We start from the raw sequence: 23,584 nt of genomic DNA, 5'->3' as shown, positions 1-23,584 counted from the left end.
AGGTGGATCTTTTGAATAATATCCAAATTGATTGGTTTCTGCAAATGTGACAATTTAAACTTTTCCACATTAACCTAGATAGAGCAACGCTTTCAGGTTAATTAAAGTTTAATTCCCAAATAGTCTATACAGGTTTGATTTATCATGAACACTAATTAATCAGTTAAATTTGCTTTTGCAAGCTCAATGAGTCCAACTCCCACATTACTGATCCAGTGTTGATGGAAGTCCCGTCTCCGCGATACAAACCCTACCTGTGCCATTAGGGGTAAAACAGCACAAATTGTGACAAACGCTCTCCAAAATCAACCATTGGGTACAAGCCTGGTAAAGGCTCTCTCCAGTTTAGCCCTGATGTATCGCCAACAAAGGTTGGCATCAGCCCAGTACTGCAGTGCACAGAAAAACCACGAGCAAGAACTGGTTGATATGAAGGGACAGGTGGTGAGAACCGACCAACTAATGACAACAGCAGAAAATGAAAACATTCTGCCAGCCGAGGAACTGCATTTGAAAACTGAACAATTACAAGTAATTGCAAATACTTATGATGATGAACAAGCACAAACTCTTCAACAAAATCGATTTCTACAGAAACAACTCGATTTCACCAAAACTAAATACAATGTAGTCCATGCTAAACAATATAAATCTTTCAAATTATCTAGAAACATGCAGTTTTGATTAATGTTACTCAAAGCAGTACTGTTCTAGTCCAAATGCTGCGGAACAAAAACAATCAGTTAATGAACACAATGACCAAGTTGGATGACAAACCAGAACTCATTGAAGTCGCTGACCAAATGAATGATGAGAACTCAGGTGATGAAGATGGAAATGTTGATTTCTAAGCAAGCGGAGGAAATCTCATCACTGAATCTCTCGCTCTGTACTCAAGACCTCTATCTGCAAATCATGACAGATAAGTATGAGGCCGAACGGAGCAAGCATGACACTCACGTGTCTAAAATCAGTACTCTAAGCACCGAACCAGAGCTCGGTACTCGGAGTGAAGACCGGAGTGAAGACTATAAAAGGTTTCAGATTTTGTCTCTCTCAGATGTCCCTCATTCTTCTCCTCTTGGCCATTCGGCAGAGAGTAATTTGGCGCCTCCTCGCCAACAAAGCCAATGCTTTGCTTCTCCTCTTGGCCTTTCGGCCCCAATTTCCCCACAAGATGAAGCCAACCCTGTCCGCCCTCTGGGCACGGAACGCCTTGACAAACTCGTCAAAGCCTTACAAACTTTTGACCCCATTCCAGGTAAGCCAAATGAAACAGATATGTTCCTAGCTGACATAGAGGACGCATTGGATGGCTACCCGAACGCTACAGGTTCTGACAGGCTTTACCTGTTGAAGCGAACGTAGAATAGACACGTGACAAGGTTCATTCGTATACAACAGCAACACATGCAAATGACTACGCTAAACTTGCCACAGCTTTGAAAATATAATTCAGAGGCTCTGCGACTCGCAACGACAGCTCACTGGCTAACACTGTCAAACAAGCTCGGAATGAACACCCACAAACTTAATATCATAGGCTTCTTCAGCTTACTTTGGCCTACTCACTGAAACAGGAATGGAAGAGCTGTTACTATTCAAACAAATGTTTCTGTCGAACATGTATCCCACCTTCATTACTTACTTGGGACCTACAGCCCACGTTGGCTTGCCAATCTTACAACTCAGAGAGCTTGCAAGCACAGCTTTTGAGGCACCAAAAGTACGCAACACTAAGAGCCCTACACTTTGAGGTTTCACTCAGACTACCTCGCCTCTCACATTGAGACTCATGCTGAAACTACACTTCCAGGACGTATCGCTTGCTCACCCTGTGTATGTTACCAGCATCGAATCTGAACCCCTGCTACTCAGAGCAGACTTGAATTGTTTACTCCCACTTATGGATTGGAAAACCAACCAAGTATGGTCACAGGTAACAGTGACTTCTCCACTGACCACACTGTCTACTCCTAATCCTAGCTGCAACACAGTCATTCACAAAGGTTATCTGTCGACAGCACCGCTTGGGAAAAAAACTTGGTGAAGAATCTGAGCCAAGGAGATATTACGATATCTCATCACATTCAGTCAGCAAACGTGATTGACCACTCTTTTCATGATTTCGAGCCAGCAGTCTCTGTGAATGAGCAACTTCCCTCCTCCTTGAAGTCGTGCAATACTGTTGCTGAGATGAACTTCTCTTGTCCTTCGTACACTTCCGCAAGCACTGCGGCCGTCTCAAGAATAAAAGCATCGGCGTGCAGAATGTACTCTGCTTCCGATGATACATTTTCAGCTTTGAAGGGGACTGAAACCCCTCACAATATAACTCACGGCACCAGTCCCGCAACTGACCCGAGGACTCCCACTGGCGAAACACTGTGCGATATTGCAGACAGATATCCTCCTCTCAGTTCACAGGTACTGGAACAGTTGCCACATGTGGACGCTGTGGTGACAGACAGGCCTCGACAGCCACTGAGTGTTTTGAAGCACAATCACCAGAAGATTTGGTTGAAAGGTTACAGCTAATCTGTAATGAACCTCGTCGAGGCCGGTGGAGCGGTCGAGACCACACGCAACACCGCACGAGGCTGCCAGAGCAGAAAACAAATCTAGTTGTAAACTTCCCCATGAAAACAGAGAGGAGCGGACAGGCCCCTCAACTGGGATAACCTTAGAAAACATCTAAGATATTACTGAGGTGTACCCACACTGGTCGTAAAAGAAGTCCACCTCCAAAACACTTTCCACCTCCAAAACAAATGGCAACAATAATCATTCCTCGCCATGTGTAGTTTCAACTACAATGCAAATAGTAAAATGCTCTAATAAATGCTCAGGGTAATATTTCAGAATAAATCGGTAGGATAACTGGTCCCCTTGAGTACCAGTACCAATGCCAGCATAGTCAGTCCAGCCACAATCAGTAGGAAGGTTAAAGAGCTCACAAGTCAAATTGCTATTGATAACAGTGACATCGGAGATAGTAGTCACTCAGATTGCAACATGTGGAAGAGAATCTCCAAAACACTGTTCTGATGGCATGTAAGAGATATATCTTTAACCTGTTGAAGGTAGGGGCCAGTATTGACACGGCTGGATAAAAAACGTACCCGATTTAATCTGGTTACTACTCCTGCCCAGTAACTAGAATATGCATATAATTATTGGCTTTGGATAGAAAACACTCCAAAGTTTCTAAAACTGTTTGAATGGTGTCTGTGAGTATAACAGAACTCAAATAGCAGGTCAAAACCTGAGAGATTCCTTTACAGGAAGTGGCCTGTCTGACCATTTATTGTCTTTCTTTGACATCTCATTCCAAAACTTAGGATCTCTGCGGTAACGTGACACTTCCCACGGCTCCAATAGGGTCTCAGAGCCCGGGAAAAACCTGAATGTCGTCAATCCAGCCCCAGGCAGAAACACATTATCGCCTTTCTCAAGTGGCCGATCAAGGGACTGTGGGTTTAGGCGCGTGCACTGGCCGCCCCCGTCTTTGGGATTTTTCCTCTGTTTACCGAAAAGGAGATTCCAGGTCGGAATATTATCGCTTTTTTTACGAGATAAATTGCATAAAAATAGATTTTAAACAGCGGTTGACATGCTTCGAAGTACGGTAATGGAATATTTAGAATGTTTTTGTCACGAAATGTGCCATGCGCGACCCTGATTTACCATTTCGGATAGTTTCTGGAACGCACGAACAAAACGCCGGTATTCGGATATAACGATGGATTATTTTGGACCAAACCAACATTTGTTATTGAAGTAGCAGTCCTGGGAGTGCATTCTGACGAAGACAACAAAAGGTAATCAAACTTTTGTAATAGTAAATCTGATTTTGGTGAAGGCTAAACTTGCCGGGTGTCTAAATAGCTAGCCCGTGATGGCTGGGCTATGTACTTAGAATATTGCAAAATGTGCTTTCACCAAAAAGCTATTTTAAAATCGGACATATCGAGTGCATAGAGGAGTTCTGTATCTATAATTCTTAAAATAATTGTTATGCTTTTTGTGAACGTTTATCGTAAGTAATTTAGTAAATTGTTAGTAAATTCCCCGGAAGTTTGCGGGGGGGTATGCTAGTTCTGAACGTCACATGCTAATGTAAAAAGCTGTTTTTTGATATAAATATGAACTTGATTGAACAAAACATGCATGTATTGTATAACATAATGTCCTAGGTGTGTCATCTGATGAAGATCATCAAAGGTTAGTGCTGCATTTAGCTGTCTTCTGGGTTTTTGTGACATTATATGCTAGCTTGAAAAATGGGTGTCTGATTATTTCTGGCTTGGTACTCTGCTGACATAATCTAATGTTTTGCTTTCGCTGTAAAGCCTTTTGAAATCGGACAGTGTGGTTAGATTAACGAGAGTCTTGTTTTTAAAATGCTGTGAAATAGTCATATGTTTGAAAAATGGAAGTTTTCGGATTTTAGAGGAATTTGTATTTCGCGCCACGCCCATCATTGGATATTGGAGCAGGTGTTCTGCTGGCGGAACGTCTAGATGTAAGAGTTAATTCGGGAAAAAGATACCTACCTTTCCACCCCAGACAGAGCAGGCCTACCTTTCCACCCCAGACAGAGCAGGCCTACCTTTCCACCCCAGACAGAGTAGGCCTACCTTTCCACCCCAGACAGAGAAGGCCTACATTTACACTCCAGACAGAGAAGGCCTACCTTTACACCCCAGACAGAGTAGGCCTACCTTTACACCCCAGACAGAGTAGGCCTACCTTTACACCCCAGACAGAGCAGGCCTACCTTTCCACCCCAGACAGAGAAGGCCTACCTTTCCACCCGGTTCAACTTTTCCTCTCCTACCAGCCGGGGTCCAAGTACGTCAAGCCGGATGCCCTGTCTCGCCGCTTTAACCCCACGGTTACCACCCTGGAGCCTGAGACCATCCTTCCCACCTCGTGCCTGACGCTGTCCGCTCCACGGTCCTGGAGTGGGCCCATTCCTCCAGGCTTGCCTGTCACTCTTGTCGGACTCTGGCCTTCATGTGACAATGCTTTTGGTGGCCTACTATTGTTCCGGATGTTGCCGCATTTGTCGCCACCTGCACGGTCTGTGCACAGAACAAGACTCCTCGGCAAGCTCCGGCTGGTCTTCTCCAACCCCTGCCTGTCCCTCACCGTCCCTGGTCCCATATATCCCTGGATTTAATCACGGGTCTCCCCCCATCTGAGGGCAACACTGCCATCCTGACTGTGGTCGACCGATTTTCCATAGCTGCCCACTTCATTCCTCTCCCCAAACTACCCTCGGCCAAGGAGATAACCCAGCTTATTGTGCAGCACGTATTCCGGATCCACGTACTCCCGGTGGACATGGTCTCCGACCGGAGTCAGCAGTTCTCGTCCCGGTTCTGGAATGCATTCTGCACGCTCATTGGGTCGTTAGCCAGCCTGTCCTCCAGATTCCACCCCCAGTCCAACGGCAAGTCGGAGCGAGCCAACCAGGACTTAGAGACAACTATTTGCTGCCTAGTCTCCGCCAACCCTACCACCTGGAGTCAGCAACTGGTATGGGTTGAGTACGCTCGCAAAACCCTTCCTTGCTCTGCCACGGGTCTCTCACCCTTCAAGTGTTCCTTGGGATGTCAGCCGCCGCTCTTCACCGAGCAAGAGGAGGAAGTCAGCAATCACTCTGCCCAGATGTTCTTCCACCGCTGTCGCCGTACCTGGAAGAGAGCCCGGGCCGCTCTGTTGAAGACCACTTCCAGGTATAGGCGACAAGCGGATCACCACCGGACCCCTGCTCCACGCTATCGACTCGGGCAGAGGGTATGGCTCTCCACCCGGGACCCTCACTCCAGGTAGAGTCCCATAAACTTTCCCCCTGTTTATTGCCTTACCTCCCTCCCTTATCTTATCCTTTGTCTTCTGTTTCCAGTTCCACCCCTCCTCACTGTGTCATCGATTGCCATCCGGCGTACACCGTGAGACTCCTCCTGAGTGTTCGACCATGGGGCAGGGGTTTCCAGTACCTGGTTGACTGGGAGGGTTATGGCCCGGAGGAGAGGTGCTGGGTCACCACTAGAGACATCCTGGACCCAGCCCTCATCGCCGACTTCCACCACCAGCACCCCAGTCTACCAGGTATGTGTTCAGGTAGGACAACAGGTGGCACCCCTAGAATGGGGGTACTGTCACACCCTGATCTGTTTTACCTGTCTTTGTGATTGTCTCCACCCTCCTCCAGGTGTCATCCATCTTCCCCATTATCCCCTGTGTATTTATACCTGTGTTCTCTGTTTGTCTGTTGCCAGTTCGTCTTGTTTATCAAGTCAAGCTGCGTTTTTGTGTCTCAGCTACTGCCTTTTCCAGTCTCTCTTTTTCTCGCCCTCCAGGTTTTGACCCTTGCCTGTCCTGACTCTGAGCCTGCCTGCCTGACCACTCTGCCTGCCCCTGACCCTGAGCCTGCCTGCCGTCCAGTACCTTTGCCCCACCTCTGGATTATTGACCTCTGCCTGCCCTGACTCTGAGCCTGCATGCCGTCCGGTACCGTTCCCCCACCTCTGGTTTACTGACCCCTGCCTGCCTTGACCTGTCTATTGCCCCTGTTGGATTATTAAACCATTGATAATTCAACGTTGTCTGCATCTGGGTCTTACCTTCATACCTGATAATATTATCATATAATACAATATAATGACTAGAATAGAAGAACAGTTTTGACATGAAAGCACAGCCAGATGTTTTAGTCCTTTAGCAGAAGCTCTTATCCAGAGAAACTTAGAGGAGAATTATGGTTAAGAGCCTTGCTCAAGGGTACAAAGACAGAGCTTTCACCTTGTCCGCTCAGAGATTCAAACCAGCGACCTTTCAGTTACTGTCCCTACGCTATAAACCACTTGGCTACCTGCCACCTTGACAGTGTGTCTCTATACCTCTCAGTCTCTAAACCACAAAGCTACCTGCCACCTTGACAGTGTGTCTCTATACCTCTCAGTCTCTAAACCACTAGGATACCTGTCACCTTGACAGTGTGTCTCTATACTTCTCAGTCTCTGAAGACACCCAGCCATGGTTAGGATTATTAGAGAAGCTTTTCCTCCTGAAAGACAGTTTCATTACATTTGGTTTCAGAAATAATGTATTGGGTATGTTCATAACCCCGTCCACCTATACGATGTGGGGGGGATCTGTATGACTAAGAAGAGATACAAAGAACTCTGATTGTAAAACGTCTTCTCTTTTTAGTCCTAAATATGTCTAGGGTTACTGCTGAATGTAATACCTCTAACCCTGACCCTAGACCTAACAGTAATAACCACACTGTAATGTAAAGTATTACCTCATTCTCAATGATCAGTCAATACATACAGTATTCATTTCAACTACAGAACATTGGATCAATATCAAGTCCCCTCATTACAACCACTTAAGAATTATTATAGACACTTATAATCAGTGTTATAACACATAAGTGTATAAATAGCCATTTTAAAGGTCATTAAAATAATTAGAATATGTACTTCATAGAAACTGTTACCCTTTATATATTCTAACCACTCTATTTAATATTAAGGGGCCTAACCTAGGAACTAAAATATTTGTCTCCTTCTCAACGTTGCATACAGTTCTCTCTCTCTCTTCCTCTAACCCCTCCCTCCTTCCCTCCCTCTAAACTCACCTATCTGGCAGAACCAGAAAGTCCATACCTCCCAAAAAATACCTTCTGTGGAAACAAAACATATCTGAGTCTCTGTGTCGTCTGTCTGTGTGAGAGTGAACAACCATCAAAATGGCTCAGAAGGGAGTTCTGCTAGACCAGGGCCAGTTCTGTTGTTCTGTCTGTCTGGATCTACTGAAGGAACCAGTCACCATCCCCTGTGGACACAATTACTGTAGGAGCTGTATTGAGGGCTGCTGGGATCAGGATGTTCTGAAAGGGGTCTATAGCTGTCCTCAGTGCAGAGAGACTTTCATTCCAAGGCCTAATCTGAGGAAAAATAACATGTTGGCTGATATGGTGGAGGAACTGAAGAAGACAAGACTATTGGCTGCTCCCCCTCCTGCTCGGTGCTATGCTGGACCTGGAGATGTGGCGTGTGATTTCTGCACTGGGACCAGAAAGCAGAAAGCCCTCATGTCCTGTTTGGTGTGTCTGGCCTCTTACTGTGAGACTCACCTCCAATCTCACTATGAATTTCCTGCTTTGAAGAAGCACAAGCTGGTCAAAGCCACTGCACAACTACAGGAGAAGATCTGTTCTTATCATGACAAACTGCTAGAGGTTTACTGTTGTACCGATCAGCAGTGTATCTGTCTGCTGTGTACAATGGATGAGCATAAAGGCCATGATACAGTGTCAGCTGCAGCAGAGAGGACTGAGAAACAGGTAAGACCAGAACAACTTGTTGGTGACTGTCTGATAAACAAGGAATTAATGATACAGTAGGAACTAAGGCTGTGTGAATATGAGATCATTCAAGTGAAATCAATCCAGGGCAGAACAAATATGAACACAAACTTGAGTTTATAGATATGTTAACCCAGATTCCAGGGTGGCAGTGTAGCCTAGTGGTTAGAGCGTTGAACTAGTAACCGAAAGGTTGCAAGATCAAATCCCTGAGCTGACAAGGTACATATCTGTTGTTCTGCCCCTGAACAAGGCAGTTAACTCACTGTTCCTAGGCTGTCATTGAAAATAAGAATTTCTATGGGCTTCCTGGCTGGCACAGGGGTCTAAGGCAGTGCTAGCTGTGCCACAAGAGACTCTGGGTTTGAGCCCAGGCTCTGTTGCAGCTGTGACTGGGAGGAGCGTGGGGTGGCGCACAATTTGCGGAGCGTTTTCGGGTTAGGGAAGGTTAGGCCGGCAGGGATATCCTTGTCTCATTGCGCACTAGCTACTCCTGTGGCGGGCTGGGTGCAGTACATGCTGACCAGGTTGCACGGTGTTTCCTCTGACACATTGGTGCGGCTGGCTTCCGGGTTGCATGTGCGTTGTGTCAAGAAGCAGTGTGGCTTGGTTGTGTTTCGGAGGACGCATGGCTCTTGACCTTCGCATCTCCTGACCAGTTGCAGCGACAAGACTGTAACTACTACTAATTGGATACTATGAAAAAGGTGGTTAAAAAGAAAATAAGAATTTGTTCTTAACTGACTGCCTAGTTAAATAAAGGTAAAAAAACAAAACATTTATCACAGTTTTTTAAAGACTCAAACCAAGATTATTCACCCACTGGGTCAGACAGCTGCAAAGACAAAGACACAAGAACATATTTTTATAACCTCATACTAGGCGAAATCAACTTCTTACACATCTAGACGGCCAATACATCTGTGTTGCTAGACAGGAACTTAATTGGTTCCTGTCACTGGTGTAGTCATGGCCCTGCCTGATGCTAGAACCTTGGTGGGTGTGGAAGTGTGTGTGAGATAAGACTGTAGTAGGAGGGTCGTTGGGGTGGGCCCCTCTGGCCCCCCTTCCAGAGGTTTCTTCTCACTTCATCTGTTGACTTGAACTTGAGACGAATTCCTGTCTCCTCCTTAGTTCTGCAGCTGGCCTGCCTTATCAGAGACTAACTAGACTGTTGAATTCCTGGCTCCTCCCTAGTTCTGCAGCTGGCCTGCCTTATCAGAGACTAACTAGACTGTTGAATTCCTGTCTCCTCTCTAGTTCTGCAGCTGGCCTGCCTTATCAGAGACTAACTAGACTGTTGAATTCCTGGCTCCTCTCTAGTTTTGCAGCTGGCCTGCCTTATCAGAAACTGAAACTAGTTGCCCTTTGTCTCCCTCTTTAGGAACATTTATATTCAACAATAACATGTTTGAACAGAATATTTCAGCACTTCCCCTTTTCTCTCTCAGTAACTTTCCATACACCAAGTTCCTATCCACCCTTCATTGACCCCAACATATACATTCCTTATACATGTAAAGTCATCAATACGTTATAGTATGGTAACATGAATAAGTATATTTCAAGCTAGAAATCAACAAGTCAAACATCATTATCATTTGTTATCAAACTTCATTATCATTTGTTATCAAACACCATTATCATTCCTTATCAAACACCCAATCAGCGCCCTGATTTGTGTTCTGTTAAAACTATAATCATTCACATGACTACATAATAATATATTTTCACACAGACACTTCCTCAATATTTGTATCCTTATATTCTATGGGCCCTATGTCACATTACTATACTATTGATCTACTGGACAAATAAAGCTTGATAGCTCATTGAAGAGTGATTCTCCACAGAGGCAGCTGGGGATGAGTCAGCAGAAGGTCCAGCAGAGATTCCAGGAGAGAGAGAAGAAGCTGAAGGAGCTGCAACAGGCTGTGGAGTCTCTCAAGGTGAGTATTGTTGACCAGAGGAGACATACCATTTCACTTCTCTCCTCCAGTCAGAGAGAGGTAGAGGGGCCCCTCTCCAATCCAACTGACCCCACGGTTGGGAACAGGCTGTCTGGACCCCTTTCAGAGAATAGACTGCTTAAGTTAATGTAACTGACGGGATATGAACCCAGGTCTACCGTGGGATAAACCAACATCTTGACCGTTACATCAAGAGAACATTCCCTATTGGGCCGTGATCACACTGATCATTGATTTACAAGTGAAAGGCGGGGATACCTCATCACATAACCATGAGTAACCATGACTGACTCATGTCCCCTATACATTAACATGGATCTCTCTCTCTCTCTCTCTCTCTCCATTCAATTTAATTCAATTCAATTCAAAGGGCTTTATTGGCATGGGAAACATATGTTTACATTGCCAAAGAAAGTGAAATAGATAATAAACAAAAGTGAATTAAACAATCAGAAATGAACAGTAAACATTACACTCACATTACACTCACCAAAGTTTCAAAGGAATAGACATTTCAAATGTTATAATTCAAGTGAAAACAGAGTTTATTTGTGCTTTCAGGGTGGGTGGGAAAGGAGTTGGGTGCTGATGAATCACTGAAGGTAACCTGTAGTGTACTTGTGATATTTGTTTGTGTTTCTTCTATCCAGAGAGAGTGGTCGCTCCGTGTCACGCAACTTGGGTCAAGATCTGTTTCTTGTTTTGCTCTTAGGAACAGGGCACCATTGAAAGGAGTGATTTCTGGGGTAGCGTTAGTGTGGAGGTGGAGCAATTGAAGTTGAAGACTCCTGGTGTTTGTGATGCCGTTTGGTGTGAAGCAGACCCGGTGGTGAGCGTGGTGAAACAGAGGAGTCACTGTCAGTCCTTTTGAGTTTTGAGTCTTTACCCGACAAAGTCATGTTAGGATATATCAGTTATCCTGTTAGAGTCTTTGTGTTGAATCCACTGAGCTGTTTCAGGTTGTAACGCCCTGGCCATAGAGAGGGGTTTTTGTTCTTTATTTTGGTTAGGCCAGGGTGTTACATTTGGTCGGCGTTCTATGTTCATTTTTCTATGTTTTTGTATTTCTTTGTTTCGGGCCGTGTGTGGCTCCCAATCAGGCACAGCTGTAGTTCGTTGTTGCTGGAGTCACACATAAGGAGCCTGTTTTTCCTTTAGGTTTTGTGGGGGATTGTTTCTGTTTCGTGTTTGCACCTGACAGAACTGTTTGGCTGTCGGTTTTCTTGTTTTTGTATAGTGTTCACGTTGTTTAATAAATTCCTGAAGATGAACACTAACTCCGCTGCACCTTGGTCTACTCTCTCTTCCGACGGCCGTTACAGAATCCCCCACCAGAAAAGGACCAAGCAGCGGAGGAAGGAGCAGCACCAGGAGAAGAGCGTTCAGGACTCGTGGACATGGGAGGAGATATTGAACGGTAAAGGACCATGGGCTCAAGCTGGGGAGTATCGCCGCCCGCAGTGGGAGATCGAGGCTGCGAGAGCGGAGAGGTGCTGGTATGAGGCAAGGGAGCGTGACAGGCATGAGAGGCAGCCCCCCAAATTTTTTTGGGGGGGGCACACGGGAAGTGTGGCGGAACCAGGAAGGAATTCTGGGCCAACTCCCGTGCTTACGGCAGGCAGTGTGGTACTGGTAAGGCACCGTGTTATGCTGTGAAGCGCACGGTGTCTCCAGTGCGCGTGCATAGCCCGGTGCGCTATAGGCCAGCCCCCTACAAGTGCCATGCGATTGTGCCGGCTCAGCGCGTCTGGTCTCCAGTGCGCCTTTTCGGTCCAGGTTATCCTGCACCGGCTCTGCGCACCGTTTCTCCAGGGCGCTGGGAGGGTCCAGTTCACCCAATGCCTGCGCTCCGCTCGTGCCGGGCCAAAGTGGGCATTCAGCCTGGAGTGTGGGTAAATAGCCTAAGTACCAGAACTCCAGTGCTCCCCCACAGCCCGGATTATCCTGTGCCTCCTCCTCGGTCCAGGCCTCCAGTGAGTCTCCCCATCCTGGTCTGTCCTGTGCCTCCTCCTAGGACCAGGCCTCCAGTGGGTCTCCCCATCCTGGTCCGTCCTGTGCCTCATCCTAGGACCAGTCCGGAGCCGCCAGAGGCGCCCGCCAGGCCAGTGCCGCCCGCCAGTCCAGAGCCGCCAGAGCCGCCCGCCAGTCCGGAGCCGCCAGAGCCGCCCGCCAGTCCGGAGCCGCCAGAGCCGCCTGCCAGTCAGGAGCCGCCAGAGCCGCCCGCCTGTCCGGGAGCCGCCAGAGCCGCCCGCCTGTCCGGGAGCCGCCAGAGCCGCCCGCCTGTCCGGAGCCGCCAGAGCCGCCCGCCAGCCCGGAGCCGCCCGAGCCGCCCGCCAGCCTGGTGAGTCCTGTGCCAGCGCCCAGGGCCAGGCCTCCATGCCTCCCCATCCTGGTGAGTCCTGTGCCTGCGCCCAGGGCCAGGCCTCCATGCCTCCCCATCCTGGTGAGTCCTGTGCCTGCGCCCAGGGCCAGGCCTCCTTCATGTCTCCCCAGCCTGGTGAATCCTGGGCCAGAGATGCCAGGGCCGCCCACCAGCCCGGAGCCACCAGGGCCGCCCGCCAGCCCGGAGCTGCCAGGGTCGCCCGCCAGCCGGGCGCAGCCAGGGTCGCCCGCCAGTCGGGCGCAGTCAGGGTCGCCCACCAGTCCTCCGGCGTGGCCAGGGGCGCCACCTAAGTGGGCGACGCCGAGGGTGGAGCGGAGGCCACGTCCCACACCTGAGCCGCCGCCGTAAGAAGGCCCACCCGGACCCTCCCCTTCAGAGTCAGGTTTTGCAGCCGGAGTCCACACCTTTTGGGGGGGGGTACTGTAACGCCCTGGCCATAGAGAGGGGTTTTTGTTCTTTATTTTGGTTAGGCCAGGGTGTTACATTGGGTGGGCATTCTATGTTCATTTTTCTATGTTTTTGTATTTCTTTGTTTTGGGCCGTGTGTGGCTCTCAATCAGGCACAGCTGTAGTTCATTGTTGCTGATTGGGAGTCACACATAAGGAGCCTGTTTTTCCTTTGGGTTTTGTGGGGGATTGTTTCTGTTTCGTGTTTGCACCTGACAGTACTGTTTGGCTGTCGGTTTTCTTGTTTTTGTATAGTGTTCACGTTGTTTAACCTCTTACATCTAGACGTTCCGCTAGCGGAACACCTGCTCCAATATCCAATGATAGGCGTGGCGCGAAATACAAACTCCTGGAAAATCCGAAAACTTCAATTTTTCAAACATATGACTATTTTACACCATTTTAAAGACAAGACTCTCCTTTATCTAACCACACTGTCCGATTTCAAAAAGGCTTTACAACGAAAGCAAAACATTAGATTATGTCAGCAGAGTACCCAGCCAGAAATAATCAGACACCCATTTTTCAAGCTAGCATATAATGTCACCAAAAACAAAACCACAGCTAAATGCAGCACTAACCTTTGATGATCTTCATCAGATGACAACCCTAGGACATTATGTTATACAATACATGCATGTTTTGTTCAATCAAGTTCATATTTATATCAAAAAACAGCTTTTTTACATTAGCATGTGACGTTCAGAACTAGCATACCCCCCGCAAACCTCCGGTGAATTTACTAAATTACTCACGATAAACGTTCACAAAAAACATAACAATTTATTTTCGGTGAAAGCACATTTTACAATATTCTCAGTAGATAGCCCTGCATCACAGGGCTAGCTATTTAGACACCCACCAAGTTTAGCCTTCACCAAAATCAGATTTACTATAAGAAACATTTTATTACCTTTGCTGTCTTCGTCAGAATGCACTCCCAGGACTTCTACTTCAATAACAAATGTTGGTTTGGTCCAAAAGAATCCATAGTTATGTTCCAACAGCGGCGTTTTGTTTGTGCGTTCTAGACACTATCCGAATGGTAAATAAGGGTCACGCGCATGGCGCATTTCGTGACAAAAAAAATTCTAAATGTTCCATTACCGTACTTCGAAGCATGTCAATAATTTTCTCGTAAAAAAAAAGCGATAATATTCCGACCGGGAGTCGGAATACTATCCATAACAGGTTAAAGCGCATCTCAGTCTCACTGTCCCCAGGCTGAACACTCACAAACTCTCCTGCTGTTCTTCGCCCATAGACAGCAGACACCCCATTCCACTTTTGGCGGCTTTAGAGAGCGAATGGAAGGCGTAGAAAATGTCATGTTACAGCACAGATGCTGTATTTTCGATAGAGAGGCAAAAGAAGGACAACAAATTGTCAGACAGGGCCCTTCCAGTATGGAATCATCTCAGGTTTTGGCCTGCCATATGAGTTCTGTTATACTCACAGACACCATTCTAACAGTTTTAGAAACTTTAGAGTGTTTTCTATGCAGATCTACTAACTATATGCATATTCTTGTTTCTGGGCAAGAGAAATAACCAGTTTAAATCGGGTACGTTTTTTATCCGGCCGTGCAAATACTGGCCCCTAGCCCCAACAGGTTTTAAGGAACAGCGGCAAAGACTTATCTTCAGAAGCTGGACAGAATCCAGTATATAGCTTTAAGGATATGTATTGGTGCATTTAAATCAACATCTTTATGTGTCTTACTAGTGGAGGCAGGTGAGATGCCTTTGGGTATGCGACGTAATAAATTGTCATTATCTTATTGGGTTGCAAGGCTGTGAAGTTGAGCATCCCACTGCTACTGTTCTAGATGACTGTTGGAAATAATCTAGTAGACAAGGCAGTGGTTTTGGTTGGACAGTTGTAGGTATCAATGTTATTATGGAGAAATGAGAGAATGGGTGTAGTAGTGAGATTCTGCTGGGTCCCAGCACATTCAGGTGTTGAAGGGAATGAAATTGCAGACCAGTTAGCTAAAAGAGCTTTAAAACAAGATATAATATATATTAATGTTCCACTGGACAAATGTAAGATCAGAGACATTTTGATAGATGTGTGGCAGATGAGATGGGACTCTGAGCACAAGGGTCGGCATTTATATGTCCTCTAAAGGTCGTTGGACCAAGATTCAAAGGTCAGATTAGGAAGGAAGAGGTGGTGTTTACACGATTGTGCTTAGGACATTGTACATTGAACTGGTCCTTACATCTGGTTGACAGCATGTGAATGGTTTGTGTCTGGAGGGTATTGTTAATGAAACGGTGGAGCATGTGTTGTTATATTGTTGTAAGGATGTTGAAGAGAGGGAAATATTGAAGTGTAGGGTCATTGAGGTTGGATGGGGTTGGGGGGTTTGGAAGGGATTTGGGGGATGGGGGAGGGTCTATTAGAAGTTAGTAGGGCTCTTTTTTATTTTCTCAGAAGTACTGAGTTAGGTAGGAGGATTTAGAAATGGTTAGAGTTGAGGGGGGAGTAGGGTAGTTTGTTTGGGCGGAGTGATGGCCTCAACCGAGTGGAGAAGAAACGCTGTCTCTTCAGGTGCGTTCTGGAGAATGGTGCGGAGGAATTATTGATCATGGTCAGTGAACAGGTGGGAGAGGAACATATACACTCTGTATCCAGAATGAACAAGGCAGTGGTTGTGGTAATGTAAAAGGTGAGTCTTGTTGCCCGGCTAGTTACCAGTATGATTTATGTGAGGGGTGTGTTGGTGCTGATTTCGACAAGAGTAGTGGTGTCTAATCTGCCTCCGTTTATTACGGACGAACAGATCCGTAAAGAGTTGGTTCGTTTTGGTCAATTTACAAGTGGTTTTCGTTTCGTGGATCTCGTTTGGGTGTCTCTTTTCATAGACACGTGTTTGTTTCTTAACAAAATTCAAGGTTAAACAGGGGAGGGTGGTACAAAGGGTTTGTTTAGGGTAGACAACCGCGACCAGCCGGCAGCGGGGGCTAGGACTAGGCTGGACACTACATTTTTAACCACATTTACTGATAAAACTAGTTCATTGCGTCCGGCGAGGAGCCCAGTTATATAATATTACCATATGTCCCAGCTGTTTGCCGTAGTTTTGAAGTAAACGCGAAAAGCGGGGCTTATTTTAGGTCATGTTTCACCCTGCCAGCTCCTATTAGTTGTATTGAACACTGTGGCACCAACTCACCTTCTGAAAGTTCTATTCCCAGTCCATTGTTCTGCGTCACAATGTCAGCTTCACTATTGTTATCAATGAGACCAGCCCACGTTAACCTTGTAGGTTTACCTTAGGTAACTTATTATTAACTAGGTTACAGCTACTTGTTGAGGAAGCTCACTGTTCACCTGGTTACACGTTGTAGTGACCTACAGTGTTAGTGAGTAGAAGAGATGGTTGGTGCAAAGCCATCAAACGTTAAACATGTTTAACCATATTTGATTTCAGAAAAAGGTTTAAAACCTAAACAAAACGCATGTCCCTTGTCCTCTTTTTCAAGATGTGGCCGATTTAAACAGCCAGAAAATCTTTTTGTTAAATGAAGAAATAACATAATTTTTTATATGTTATTTCTTAATGGCTGCTGGGTAATTTGATAATCGTTGAAATCTGTTGGTTCGTAGACATCAAATAGAGAGAATGCTGCGCAGGTTCACTGAGTTGTAAACCAAATGGATAGGTGGAGCTCATTGATTTGTAGCTCTGACGCAGTTGATATCTCAGATTATGAGCCTATCAAGTGTGGTGAATGAGGTATGTAGTACCCACAGAAGACCACAGGGAGGAGCAAGAGAGATATAAACCCATACAGTTTTTCTCTTTAAATACCCTGAACCTAACAATCAATCAAATGTATTTATGAAGCCCTTTTTACATCAGCAGATGTCACAAAGTGCTGTACAGAAACTCTAACCCTACCTATAACCTATACTGCCTACTGTCTCACTCTCTCTCTCTCTGTCTCTCTCTCTCTCTCTCTCTCTCTCTCTCTCTCTTAACAGCGCTCTGCACAGGCAGCAGTGGAGGACAGTGATCAGATCTTCACTGAGCTGATCCGCTCCATTGAGAGAAGGAGCTCTGAGGTGAAGGAGCTGATCAGAGCCCAAGAGAAGGCTCAAGTGAGTCAAGCTGAAGGACTCCTGGAGCAACTGAAGCAGGAGATAGCTGAGCTGAGGAAGAGAAGCACTGAGCTGGAGCAGCTCTCACACACAGAGGATCACATCCATTTCCTCCAGGTAACTAAACTGCCTTGTTACATGTGATATTAACTTAATGTAAAACTATTCATCTCAATCATTGTTGTCCTGTCTGTCTCTCTGTCCCTGTCTCTCCCTCTCTCTCTCTGTCCGTCTCTCTCTCTCTCTCCCTTTCTCTGTCTCTCTCCCTTTGTATGTCTCTCTCCCTTTCTCTCTCTGTCCGTCTCTCTCTCTCTCGCTCTCTGTCTTTCTCTCTCTCTTTCTGTCCCTCTCCCTTTCTGTCTCTCTCCCTTTCTGTCTCTCTCCCTTTCTGTCTCTCTCCCTTTCTCTGTCTCGCTCCCCTTCTCTGTCTGTCTCTCTCTCTGTCTCTCTCTGTCTGTCTCTCTCTCTGTCCCTCTCTATTTGTCCCTCTCTCTATTTGTCCCTCTCTCTATTTGTCCCTCTCTCTCTCTGTCCCTGTCTCTCTGTCCCTGTCTCTCTGTCCCTCTCTCTCTATCTCTCTCTCTCTGTCCCTCTCTCTCTCTCTGTCCATCTCTCTCTCTCTGTCTCTCTAGAGTTATCAGTCTCTTTCCAGTATCAGTGTATCTTCAGACTTACCCAGCATCGTTGTCCGTCCTCTTCAGTACTTTGGAGATGTGAGTAAGACTGTGTCTGAACTGAGAGAGAAACTAGAAGACTGCCTTAAAGGAGAATGGACCAAGATCTCCACTACAGGTGTGTTGAAAATAATAAGAACATCAACTTTAGACCATTGAAAGTTCCTTACTAGTCATATATATGTGGAATATGGTATGATGATAACATTCCCTCTCTCTGTCAATGTGTTTGTGTGTCTGTAGTGAATATAGTGGATGTTGTACTGCCTCCAGAGCCCAAGACCAGAGAACAGTTGTTACAATGTGAGTCTCTTTATTGTGAGGTAACTAACAGTCTCTTTTTACTGACACTCCTAACAATCCCTCTAGAAATATATAGCAACAGTAGATCTAATCAAAGACTGGGTATCTATCTGACTCCTCATATTTCTCTGATTTGATCTCTGCTGTGCTCTAATCAAAGACAGGGTAGATACAGTATCTGACTTAACTTATTGTTCTGACTCCCCTCATTGGTCTATGCTCTGCTCTTTTCCCAGATTCCTGTCAGCTCACACTGGACCCAAACACAGCAGGCACATACCTCTCTCTGTCTGAAGGGAACAGAAAGGTGACCACTACACGCCAAGTCCAACCATATCCTGACCATCCAGACAGATTTACCAACTACTGTCAGGTTCTGTGTAGAGAGGGTCTGTCTGGACGCTGTTACTGGGAGGTGGAGTTGAGAGGTGATGTTTATACAGCAGTCTCATATAAAGACATCAGCAGAACAGAGAGAGGTAATATATTTGGACACAATAACAAGTCCTGGAGTTTACAGTATTGTAGTGGTGATTATTGTTTCAGACACAATAATGTTGAGACTAAAGTATCAGGCCCTCAGTCCTCCAGAGTAGGAGTGTACCTGGATCACAAGGCAGGTACTCTGTCCTTCTACAGTGTCTCTGACACAATGACCCTCCTCCACAAGAGTCCAGACCACATTCACTCAGCCCCTCTATCCTGGGTTTAGTCTCTCTGGTACTGCTGAGCTGGTTAAACTGTAGTAGTGTCCACATAGATACTAGTCATGCTGGTGTAGTCTATAGCTGAGCTGGTTAAACTGTAGTATTGTCCACATAGATACTAGTCATGCTGGTGGTGATGGTCCCCAGATTTAATGGTCTGTTTTTCTGTACAATCATTTGTCTGACTGTACAGTTGAATTAAAATGCAATATTCTTATTTTTATCAAACACAGTCTTGTACATTTCCGTGAATCATGATGTATGGTGGTGATGTATTTTGGTTGTCATTCAGAACCATTGATATGTTTTCTCAGTTGGTTCTCTGTCTCTATGTAATTCTCCTCAGTGGCGTTGAACAGGTAGTATCACTTACTAACTAACTAACTAAACTATATGGGACGGACACAGATTAATCCTAGTCCTGGACTAAAATGCATTTTAGAATGTTCAATGTAGATGTCCAGGAAACCGTTTTTTATCCGGCGGTGTAAATACTGCCCCCTAGCCCTAACAGGTTAACCTGTTAGGGCTAGGGGGCAGCATTTGCACGTCTGGATAAAAAAATGTACCCGATTTAATCTGGTTACTAATCCTACCCAGTAACTAGAATATGCATATACTTATTATATATGGATAGGAAACACTCTAAAGTTTCTAAAACTGTTTGAATGGTGTCTGTGAGTATAACAGAACTCATTTGGCAGGCAAAACCCTGAGACATTTTCTGACAGGAAGTGGATACCTGATGTGTTGTATTGCCTTTAAACCTATCCCATTGAAAAACACAGGGGCTGAGGAATATTTTGGCACTTCCTATTGCTTCCACTAGATGTCACCAGCCTTTACAAAGTGTTTTGAGTCTTCTGGAGGGAGATCTGACCGAACAAGAGCCATGGAACGATGATGTCCCATTAGACACCTGGCGCGCGAGTTCATGTTGGGTACCCTCGTTCCAATAAGTTATAAAAGAGTATGCATTCGTCCACCTTGAATATTATTCATGTTCTGGTTAAAAAAGGCCCTAATGATTTATGCTATACAACGTTTGACATGTTTGAACGAACGTAAATATATTTTTTCCCCTCGTTCATGACGAGAAGTCCGGCTGGCTTAGATCATGTGCTAACAAGACAGAGATTTTTGGACATAAATGATGAGCTTTTTTGAACAAAACTACATTCGTTATGGACCTGTGATACCTGGAAGTGACATCTGATGAAGAGAATCAAAGGTAATGGATTATTTACATAGTATTTTCGATTTTAGATCTCCCCAACATGACGTCTAGTCTGTATCACAACGCGTATTTTTCTGGGCGCAGTGCTCAGATTATTGCAAAGTGTGATTTCCCAGTAAGATTATTTTTAAATCTGGCAAGTTGATTGCGTTCAAGAGATGTAAATCTATAATTCTTTAAATGACAATATAACATTTTACCAATGTTTTCTAATTTTAATTATTTAATTTGTGACGCTGACTTGACTGCCGGTTATTGGAGGGAAACGATTTCCTCAACATCAATGCCATAGTAAAACGCTGTTTTTGGATATAAATATGAACTTGATAGAACTAAAAATGCATGCATTGTCTAACATAATGTCCTAGGAGTGTCATCTGATGGAGATTGTAAAAGGTTAGTTCATCATTTTAGCTGGTTTTATGGTTTTGGTGACCCTGTCTTTGAATTCACAAAACATTACACACAACTCTTGTAAATGTACTGTCCTAACATACTCTAAATTTATGCTTTCGCCGTAAAACCTTTTTGAAATCGTAAAACGTGGTTAGATTAAGGAGATGTTTATCTTTCAAAGGGTGTAAAATAGTTGTATGTTTGAAAAATTTGAATTTTGACATTTATTTGGATTCAAATTTGCCGCTCTTGAAATGCACCTGCTGTTGATGGAGTGCACCACGGGTGGCACGCTAGCGTCCCACCTAGCCCATAGAGGTTAAACTGTTATTCAAAGAATTATAGAATTATAGATTAACTGCTTTGACAGATTTCAAAATAACTTTACGGGGAAAGCACACTTTGCAATAATCTGAGTACTGCGCTCAGAAAAAAACATCAGGCAATACAGATACCCGCCATTTTGGAGTCATCTGAAATCATAAATAGGAAATTGGTAATATTCACTTAGCTTTAATAATCTTCATCAGTAGGCACTTTCAGGAATCCCAGGTCCACAATAAATGTAGTTTTATTCGATAAAGTCCATCATTTATGTCGAAATACCCTCTTGTTGTTTGTGCGTTGAGTAATCTACTCCAAGTGTAGGAAGCGCGAGGAAAATGTCACAACGAAAAGTAAAAAAAAGTGATATTTACATTCGTTCAAACATGTCAAACGTTGTATAGCATCAATCTGTTGAGCCTTTTGTCTTAGAACTTCAATAATATTCCAACCGGACGATTGCAATGTCTTGAAAAACGTTTTGGAACACAGCTACCTCCTCACGTGAACGAGCGTCAGAAACCCATGTCATTTTCTGAGTCACCTACTTCCATGTCCTCTTGTTTGCTCTGTGTTTACCGCAAAAGCCTCAAACAACTTTCTAAATACTGTTGACATCTAGTGGAAGCCTTAGGAAGTGTAAAATGAACCCTAAGTCACTGTGTGTTAGAAAGGCAATGACTTGAAAAGAATACAGGTACCAGATTTCCATTTCCTGGTTGTATTTTTCTCAGGTTTTTGCCTGCCATATGAGTTCTCTTATACTCACAGACATCAGTCAAACAGTTTTGGAAACTTTAGAGAGTGTTTTCTATTCAAATCTACTAATAATTTGCAAATATTTGACTCTGGACCCGAGTATTAAGCTGTTTACTCTGGGCATGCTTTTCATCCAAAAGTGAAAATACTGCCCCCTAGCCCAAGCAGGACATATTAATCAGTTCGACCTAGTGAATGTTTGGAGAACTAAACATCCAAACACAAGACAGCATACATGGTTGAAGGTTTTTGGGGCTAGGGTGAGTGCAGTCCGACTTGATCGGTTTTACATGTCTAGGAATTGGAGCAATAGGCTGTTGGGCGCTACCATTCTCCCGGTGGGGTATTCGGATCATCACATAACCATGACTCGGCTGTCTATTTCACCAGGGCCCCGGCAGGCATCCTATTGGAAGTTCAATGTAAAGCCCCTACAAGATGCCACTTTTTGCTCAGGTTTCCAGACCATTTGGGAAAGGTGGGGGCAGTGAAGAGAGGAGTATGAGTCTCTGAGTCAATGGTGGGATGTGGGGAAAGTCCAAATTTGGCTTTTCTGTCAACAGTACACAGCTCTCTCATCCTCAGAGGCTAGGAGAGTAGTGGGGGAAGTAGAGCGATGTATTAGTGAGATGGAGGTAGAGATGGTGGGGCAAGGCAATGCAGGCCTCCAGGCTAATTTAGCTGAATTACGTAGGGACCTGAGCAGTTTTTTCCAGGTTAAAGCAAATGGAGCACATGTAAGAGCTAGGTACTCCATGCTCAAGAAGATGGATGCTCCCTGCTCCTTCTTCTTTGGTTTGGAAAGACAGAGCAGTGAAGCCAAGGGTATGCATTGTCTACGGCTGTCTGATGGGCGGGTGACCTCTGTGGTGGGTGAGATGCGGGAGCGGACTGTAGAGTTTTATACTGAATTGTATAGGGCAGAAGTGTGTGATCCTATGTGTGCTCAGGTCTTGTTCGCAAGACTCCCTAAGCTCTCTCTGGCACAGAGGGATGAAATGGACATTCCCCTGTTGTCCCATGAACTGGCAGAGGCTGTAACCCAGATGTCCCCCGGTCGTGCACCAGGGGTCGATGGACTCCCAATGGAGTTTTATAAAAGATTCTGGGGAATAATTGGACAGGACTTCTTTTGTGTGTTGCGTGAATGCATCGGGGTAGGAGAGTTGCCGATGAGCTGCCGTCGGGCGGCTCTGACTCTCCTGCCCAACAAAGGGGACTTGTGTGAACTTAAGAACTGGAGGCCTGTGGCATTACTCTGTGCGGACTACAAGATATTTGCCAAGGTCCTCTCTAACAGACTGAAGTCCCATTTGGACTCGATAGTACATCAGGACCAAACATATTGTGTACCAGGATGCTCAATCACGGACAACTTGTTCTTAATCAGGGACATGTTGGACTTGTCGAGAGGTTCTAATGTGAACTTTGGACTGGTCTCTTTAGATCAAGAGAAGGCTTTTGATAGAGTGGACCATGAGTATCTGTTTAATGTGATGTCTGTGTTTGGGTTTGGGAAGAGTTTTTTGACCTGTGTGAAGCTGTTGTATGCTGGGGAGTCATGTATGGTTAACCTGTTAGGGCTAGGGGGCAGTATTTGCACGGCTGGATACATTTTTTTTTACCCGATTTAATCTGGTTACTAATCCTACCCAGTAACTAGAATATGCATATACTTATTATATATGGATAGAAAACACTCTAAAGTTTCTAAAACTGTTTGAATGGTGTCTGTGAGTATAACAGAACTCATTTGGCAGGCAAAACCCTGAGACATTTTCTGACAGGAAGTGGATACCTGATGTGTTGTATTACCTTTAAACCTATGCCATTGAAAAACACAGGGGCTGAGGAATATTTTGGCACTTCCTATTGCTTCCACTAGATG

At 45.2% G+C, this 23,584-nt stretch overlaps 1 pseudogene; it reads left to right on the top strand.

The window, feature by feature from the left end:
- Positions 1 to 7,710: 7,710 nt before the first annotated feature.
- LOC106595700 (tripartite motif-containing protein 16-like) lies at positions 7,711 to 19,208 on the top strand (annotated as a pseudogene).
- The last annotated feature ends 4,376 nt before the right edge of the window (positions 19,209 to 23,584 follow it).

This window comes from Salmo salar, unplaced genomic scaffold, assembly GCF_905237065.1.
Source record: "Salmo salar unplaced genomic scaffold, Ssal_v3.1, whole genome shotgun sequence".
Classification (NCBI taxonomy): Eukaryota; Metazoa; Chordata; class Actinopteri; order Salmoniformes; family Salmonidae; genus Salmo; species Salmo salar.
This window is presented reverse-complemented; position numbering and strand designations above follow the sequence as displayed.